Below are 7879 nucleotides of genomic sequence, written 5' to 3'. Positions count from 1 at the left end.
GTTGCGAACATCGGCCAGAGTGGGTCCCGGAAGTTTCGCCAGTTGAAAAAAGTTGGAAAAATACTGAGTTGGGATATGGGCTGTGGATGAGCTGAAGTTTATAGAGTTTGGACAATAGGAGAGCATTGGAATAGTCAAGCCTGGGGGTAAAAAGAAAGTATGGATGAGGGTCTCAGCAGCAGATAGGTTCAGCCAGGAGTGAAAAAGGCTGATATTATGGAAGTGATGGTTGTGTGATGGTGACGATATGGGATCAGAAGCTTTGTTCACAATCAAACAAGATGATAAGGGTGCAAGCAATCTTGTTTTGGGACAGATGATGGGAAGAGAAGGATATGGAGTCACTGGTGCGGGAACTGAAGCCTCCTCCAGTCCTCTTGTTCGGGATTGAAAGTTAGACAAGTTGCCTGACAGCACATAAGCAGAGGAGGGTTGAAGGGGCTGATTGTGAAATAGAGTTGGATGTTGGCAGTCTACACGTTGAATCCTCACATCAGGCTGGGATACTCTGAAGCAAGTCCACCCTGCGATGACGGAGAATTTTGCATTCAGCCAAATCTCCCATTCATTGCAGCATGAACGGAAAATCCCATTTGCGTGAACAGACGGAGAATCCACCTTCAGGTCTTTGGATGATGGGGATCATACAAATTGTCAAGGAAAATAATTAGTTACATTCCTATTGCTGGTGGTCATTCAATGAGACCTGGTGAAATAAAAATACATATCAAGCATAGTGAGATTCATATTTTTATATCATGCAGACATTTCCTTGTAGGATTGGAGGTACGATTGAAGCTGTCTCTCTTCATCAAGGTAAATGGATGAACACCAACATATGAACATAATATAGACAAGAAAAGATCATCACGCCCCGCACTCATCATGACTGGACAATCACAACCAAACATGTCCTCACATAAAACATCCAAATTGAATCACCATTTTGAACCTGACCCAGGCCTGTATTGAAGAGACAGACACAATTGAAGGACAGACCTCATCGACATTGAGATGGAAAGCCACTGGCTACCAATGGGGTGTCCCCAGTGCCACTCACTGGATTAAGATAATAAGAATCTTTATTGTCACAAGTAGGCTTCCATTAACAAGGCAATGAAGTTACTGTGAAAACTCCCTAGTCGCCACACTACGGCGCCTTCTCGGGTACATGGAGGGGGAATTCAGAATGTCCAAATTACCCAACAGCACGTCTTTTGGGAATTATGGGAGGAAACCAGAGCACCCGGAGGAAACCCACACAGATACAGGGAGAACATGCAGGCTCCTCACAGACAGTGACCCAAGCCGGGAATCGAACCTGGGACCCTGGAGCTATGAAACAACAGTGCTAACCACTGTGCTACCATGCACATTATTGGTCCAACTCAATGAGTAGCGAGGTAAATGTGGTGGAAGGCTGGGATTGTGGAGTGGTGGCAGAAGGCTAGATAATCATCCCAGACTTACCTTCGCTGGTGTATGTTCCAACAAGTTCTAACCTAAATGTAACAATTAGGAACTTTTCTACATCAAGACATCCGGGCACTTTGGAAACTGGGAACATAAAAACTTCGGTGTGAGGTTACTCAAAGGTTTCAAATGTTTGACAGCAAGTGATTTTACACTTTTTCTAGCTTGTTTTATTTAATTTTTCCTCTGCTGACACATAGGACCTCCTGACCCCGTCAACCCTGCAATGTTTTAAGGGATTCCCTAAAGGAAATTCACTGCAGGGCAGGTTAACCCAGAGGTGATTCCAAACCCTCCCTCGGAAACCTATGCAAACTCACCTGCACGCAACATTTGCTAGATTCTCCAAACCCCTCGGCCGCCTGTTTCCCGGCGGCATACCGTTTTCTGTCAGCGAGATTCTCTACTCTTGCTGCTTATCAATGGGATTTCCCATTGAGCCACCCCACCACCCCACCGGGAAACCCGTGGGTGGTGGTGCGTTGCCAGCGGGACCAGGGAACCCCCAACGACCAGAGAATTCCAGCCTATGATAATGAATGCTGATCTTCTCAAATGGAAACTGTGCCAGCAGATCCTCACCAGACACCACCCCCACCACAAAGATGACATCACTGCAATATGCAATGACCCAACCAACGATGAGTCTTGATATTTTTCCAGAATCACCCGAATACAGAAAGACCATGCTTCACATGATACTGTGCACATAGAATCATAGAATCCTTACAGTGTAGAAGGAAGCCATTTGATCCATTGAGTCTGCATCAACCCTCTGAAAGACCACTCTATCTAGACACTCGCCCTCATTCTATCCCCATAACCCCATCTAACCTTTTGGACACTAAGGGGCAATTTATCATGGTCAATCCACCTAACCTGTACATCTTTGGACTGTAGGAGGAAACCGGAGCACCCGGAGCAAACCCACACAGACACAGGGAGAACGTACAAACTCCACAGACAGACATCCAAGGCTGGAATTGAAGCTGGGTCCCTACTGTCCGTGTGGAGTTTGCACATTCTCCCTGTGTCTGCGTGGGTCTCATCCCCACATTCCAAAGATGTGCTGGGTAGGTGGACTGGCCATGCTAAATTGCCCCATAATTGGAATAAAAAAGAATTGGATACTCTAAATTTATTTTTTAAAAAGAACTTGGGTCCCTGCCACTGTGAGGCCACAGGGCTAATCATTGTGCCCCCATGAAGCCGCACCAGCCTCATCAAGAGCCAGCATTGCCGAATTGACTGCGGCACACCTGTCTGCCATAGAGCTTGTGGACGTGATTCACAAGGTCTGGACCAAGAGAGACATGACACAGTAACTCTGCTGCACAGTCACTGGCAACTACCATGCAGGTGCATGTAATGGGCAGCTCAGCATCGGTGCAGCTCCTTGTAAGTATGCAAGTAGGCCTAATTTTTACGGCTGTTCTCTCTGGCGGTCCTACCTGTGGCATCAAGAGTGACCCCTCTGCCCAGCGGCAGAGGGTGCCGAGAACGGGAAACCCACTGAGAGCAGCAAGACCTGCAGGCCGAAAATCGCACCCATATAGCGGCAGAGAGGCAAATACCACATAGTCATCAAATCAGTATCACCTCCACTTCAGCACTCACCAAATCTGGGGTGGAATATTGGATAGGTCCATCAACATTTGTCTGAAAACTCTGTCTTATCTTTCTTCCCTATAACTTAATGTTCACATTATTAGATTGATACTTGGAATGAGCGGGTTGTCTTCTGACAAAAGATTGGACAGATTAGAATGTTTCCACTAGAGTTTCAAAGGGTGAGGGGTGACTTGATTGAAGTATCTAAGATCCTGAACGATCTTGACAAGGTGGATGTGGAAAGGATGTTTCCTCTTCTGGGTCAGTCCAAAACTGGGCACTCAGTGTGAACAAACGGCCACGCTGCGCCCAGTCCATCACACGAACCTGCCTCCCATCCATGGACTCCATCTACACCTCCCGCTGATGGGGGAAAGCGGGCAGCATAATCAAGGATCCCTCCCACCCGGCTTACTCACTTTTCCAACTTCTTCCATCGGGCAGGAGATTCAGAAGTCTGAGAACACGCACGAACAGACTCAAAAACAGCTTCTTCCCCACTGTCACCAGACTCCTAAATGACCCTCTTATTGACTGACCTCATTAACACTACACCCTGTATGCTTCAACCGATGCCAATGCTTATGTAGTTACATTGTATATCTTGTGTTGCCCTATTATGTATTCTCATGTATTTTCTTGAATTTTGTTTAATTCCCTTTTCTTCCATGTACTGAATAATCTGTTGAGCTGCTTGCAGAAAAATACTTTTCACTGTACCTCGGTACACGTGACAATAAACAAATCCAATCCAATCCAATCCAATCCAATCCAAAGAGCAGCTCACCGCGGCACTGTGTGGCCAATAGAAGCCAAGAGACTCCGCTCCCGGGATCTACCCGGCTCAAAAAGCCTTGCAAGATCTAAAATGATCTCGCAAGACGTTGCAATGTAAATCCCTCCCATTGTGGATGGCATCACTTTTTAGCAAATCTGCATATTAGAGTTGAAAGCTAGTCTCACTTTAATGTGAAGATTCCTGAGGTATCCCCTTTGCCTCAGAGACCTCGGGCAAGAGCTGTTCAGCACTGGTCCTACAAACGGTGCTTTTCTTCAAAAGTGGTCAGCACGTAATGTTCTTGAGGCCCTCAGGGAAAAGGAGACTGTGGTGGACATTAGTTCCCTGAGCAGACTGTCAGAGTCATCTGGCAGAACACCTCATAACCAGAACTTACAAACAAGCACCAAGACCTAGCTTGGATGGTGGTGAGAAGGGCCCTCCCCGTCAGATTCTTCATGTACACCCGAAGGCTCAGCACCGTTGCACGCTGCCCTTGGAGTGGCTGTGGGGGAAATGAGATGGTCACCCACCTCTTTGTGGAATGTGCCTTTGCAAAAAAGGTCTGGAGAGAGATGCAGTGGCATTGCTCAAGGTTCATCCCGAGCAGCTCTGTGACACAGAACTCTGTGCTCTACGGACTGTTTCCAGGGACACACACCGAGATAAACCAACTGCTGCTGGAAGGTCATCAACTCGGTGAAAGATGCTCTTTGGTCTGCCCGAAACTTGCTGATTTTCCAGTGCAAATAATTGTCCTCGACCGAGTGTTTCAGACTGGCACATTCCAAGGTCCAGGACTACGTGCTGAGGGACGCACTCAAGCTTGGGGCAGCTGCCGCCAAGGCGCAATGGGGAAAGACCACTGTGTAAGGTCTTCCAACACATGTACACCGAGGGGTAGGTAACAGTGTAAACCCCTCGGTACAGGTCATCAACACTCCGATGTATAAAAGAAACATGACAGTGTAAATATTTAAGAAAGAATTGTAACGTAAAGAGGGATATGTGTGTAATGTCATCCCAATTGAATGGAAGAAAGGGAATGTGTAACTTTGATGGATATGTACAGTCAAGACAATTCGAAATGTTCTGTAATGTTTATTAGAGGCTTTATGAATAAAGTATATTTTTGAAAAAAGAATCTGGTCCTACAAACGGGTTCTGGCGAGCGGCACTCCTCAGTGTAGGAAACGGGGCTATGTGCCGCCTCGGCCACGTGTTCCCACTGAGGCCCCTTATTTAATGCGAGTGGCATTGTATAGCCATATGCTTCTCGCCACTACAAGCACCGGTAAACATGCTATGGGACTATGTTCTATGTTCCCACTTAGTTGAGTCACACTCTCTGTTTAACATTAGGAGTCACCCTTTTAGGGTAAAGATGAGGAGAAAATGTTTCTCTCAGGGTTGTGCAACTTTAGAACTCTCTGCCTCAGAAGGCAATGGAGGCGGGGGGCCGGGATTCTCCCTTCTCGGGACTAAGTCCCCACGCCGGCGGGAAAAGCAGCGCCAACCACTCTGGCATCAACATCCCTCGAAAGTGTGAAATTCTCTGCATTTACGGGGGCTAGGTGGACGCCGGAGGGGTTAGCGCCGCTCCAGCCGGTGCCGAAGAGCCGGCGCGAGTTCGCGCATGCGCGGAATGGCCAGCGTGATTCCACGTATACGCAGACCGGCCAGCATATTTGCGCGCATATGTGGGGGTTCTCTTCTCCATGTCGGCCCCTAGGCAATATGGCAGAGTCCTACAGGGGCCCGGCACAGAGGAAAGAAGTCCCCCCACGGGACAAGCCCACACGCAGGTCGGTGGGCCCCGATCGTGGGCCAGGCCACCGTGGCGCCCCCCCCCCCCCCCCCCCCGGGGTCAGATCCCCTCACCTGAGGTCCGTCCACAGGTACCTGCCAGGTCCCGCCGGTGCATGAGTTGAGTGATTCACACCGGTGGGACTGGTCAAACTGGACGGCTGCTCGGCCTATCGGGGCCCGGAGAATCACTGTGGTGAGGGCCGCTACCAATGGCGCCCGACCGGCGTAGCAGGAATCCTGCCCCCGCTCGAAAAACGGCGCTGGAGAATACGGCAGCCGGCATCAGGGCGGCAGGGCGGGATCCGTGCCTCCCCCCGAAGATTCTCCGACCCGGCGAAGGGTCATTGAATATTTTGAAGGCAGAGGTAGATGGTTTGTTGTTAGGCGAGGGAATCAAAGGTTAAATGGGGCACATGGAAAATGTGGTACTCAACACAAACTGATCAGCCATGATCTGATTAAATGCTGGAACAAATTTGAGGGGCCAAATGGCCTTCTTCTGCTCCTAATTCATCTCCTGTTTCTTCAGAATCTGCTCCCAATAGACAAAGATGCCTTTGGAGGTTCCCCAGAAGGGATTTTTTTTGTCCTCTAATGCTTAGATATTATTCATATTCTTCTAAATTTGATTTCAATGCAGTCTTTCTCCGCATTACCTAATATCCTCCCTGGACCCAACTAAGTCTTTACTTGGTGAGATGATTATCATACAAATTACCTTCGACAGGAAAATTGGGTCCTATTTGTGTTTGGCCTTTCAGTTGGGATTTACACTAGTGCTTGAGGAGCCAATCTGACCTGTGGATAAAAATGAGACCCTGTGCACAATGATAAATGTATGAAATGCCTTTGTTCAGAAAGCAATTAATTGCTTTAATGGCTTGAATGGCTTATTCGAAATAATATATGTAAATGGACAGACAACAATATGGATAATTTTGTTCTTTCTGAAGGCTAAGTCATTCGGGGAATTGATTGAAAAGGTAAACTCAATCTGGAAAAATGCAAACGTGGAAATATGCGGACCATAAAACCTCACCTCAAGATATACCAGCTTACTTAATTACTTAAAAAGTAAAGTCTATAAACTGAAAGTAAATGTCATGGTGTGAATCATGGCTCAGGATATTAAGATTTAATTTTGCAAAGGCAAAGAGACTCCATGGACTTTTTGGTCAGTTGCTTAAAAAATCTAATTGTTGTAAGTGTCCTTCGAGTTTATTCCCTATTTCCCCTTTCTTTTTATTTTGCCGTTATTATTTTTGATTCATGGGTGATTAGTGGACAAGTATCTTTAAGTCAAGCAGCAGAGAGAATGAGGAATCCAGAAGTTTCAAGAGAGAACATGAGCTTCAGGTTTTTTGGCACCAGAGAGAGAGATGGGTTTGATTGATTGGCTGGTGGTCAATGAATTGGCCAAAAGATTGTATTCTGCCCAGGAACAGATGGTGATTGGATCCTGCCCGAGTGGGATGATTTTCAGAGACCCAAGGAGCTCAGTTCGATTCCTAAAAGCACAGGGCCAAGGTCTCTCTTTTTCTCTCTCTCTCTCCTCCTTGTTTTCTGTAACATTGTAAAGATCTACAAAGGAACTATCTAATCCAATAACCCTGCAGCTCTTCCAATGACAAAATCACCATTACATTCTTTAAAATGGTACAAGAGTAAAGTTTTTTCCGTTTATATAATATTGTGACATGTAAGATCTTGTTGGGTCTTTGCCTTCTGTGCACTTTTTCATATGTAATTAAATCCCATCATGTAGATTTAATCATAGAATTTACAGTGCAGAAGGAGGCCATTTGGCCCATCGAGTCTGCAATGGTCCTTGGAAAGAGCCCCCCATCTAAGCCCACACCTCCACCCTGTCCCTGAACCCAGTAACCCCACCTAACCTTTTTTGGACACTAAGGGCAATTCAGCATGGCCAATCCACCTAACCTGCACGTCTTTGGACTCTGGGAGAAAACCAGAGCACCCGGAGGAAACCCACGTAGACACAGGGAGAACGTGCAAATTCCACACAGACAGTGACCCAAGCCGAGATTCAAACCTGGGACCCTGGAGCTGTGAAGCAACTGTGTTAACCACTATATGTGTTGTATGTGTACCTGTATGTGTTTATCTGTTGTCATTGGTTGTTCTATCTGTGGACTCTCGGCATGGCATTTGGTTAGTGGATAGACTGGAGTCATACTCTGGTATCTG

This window comes from Scyliorhinus canicula, chromosome 13, assembly GCF_902713615.1.
Source record: "Scyliorhinus canicula chromosome 13, sScyCan1.1, whole genome shotgun sequence".
Classification (NCBI taxonomy): domain Eukaryota; kingdom Metazoa; phylum Chordata; class Chondrichthyes; order Carcharhiniformes; family Scyliorhinidae; genus Scyliorhinus; species Scyliorhinus canicula.
This window is presented reverse-complemented; position numbering follows the sequence as displayed.